This window comes from Corvus brachyrhynchos, unplaced genomic scaffold (genome assembly GCF_000691975.1).
Source record: "Corvus brachyrhynchos isolate BGI_N302 unplaced genomic scaffold, ASM69197v1 scaffold115, whole genome shotgun sequence".
Lineage (NCBI taxonomy): Eukaryota > Metazoa > Chordata > Aves > Passeriformes > Corvidae > Corvus > Corvus brachyrhynchos.
The window spans coordinates 8,140,950-8,141,560 of NW_008239553.1; positions in this window are offsets into that span (position 1 = coordinate 8,140,950).

Here is a 611-nt window from a genome sequence, read left to right on the forward strand (position 1 = left end):
TTCCCTTAGAGAAAAGGGGATTCAGTGACTTTCTCTTTCCAGCTCTTGTTGATTGTGGAGTGCTGGTGCTGACAACAGACACAAGCCAGCCCTCCAAACTCTGCAGGGCAGGCACAGAAATGTAATTCTTCCTTGGCAGGTCAAAGGATTTTCATTCTGAGTGTAACTTGGCATAGCTGTTTCCAAGAAGTAATAGTGGAAGGACCAGAAACTGCAGCTGCAGCCAGATCTGTTGGCTGCAGTCAGGGAGTCAGTTATTTTTCTTCTGCTTTGCACACCACGTGGTGTGTACAGGGGTAATGTGTACATTCCCACTGCTCTAGTTACCAGCTCTGTCAGTGCCAGAAGATCACTGTACCTACCAGTATAACCTGCCTCAAGGCTTGAATGATGGAGTGAAAACTAATTGAAACGACTGAATATACCACTAATTAAAGGCAGTTGCGTGTTTCAGGGATAACAGACTAGAGAAAAGGACACTTTCCCTGTCCTGTGGAGGCTGTCACTTTGGCTGAGCAGCTGTACCATGGGGGCTGGGGTATCCTCCAGCTGGAAAATCAAAGGGTTAAAGATTGAACTTACCTGGAGGGAAACACTCCCTTACTAGGACA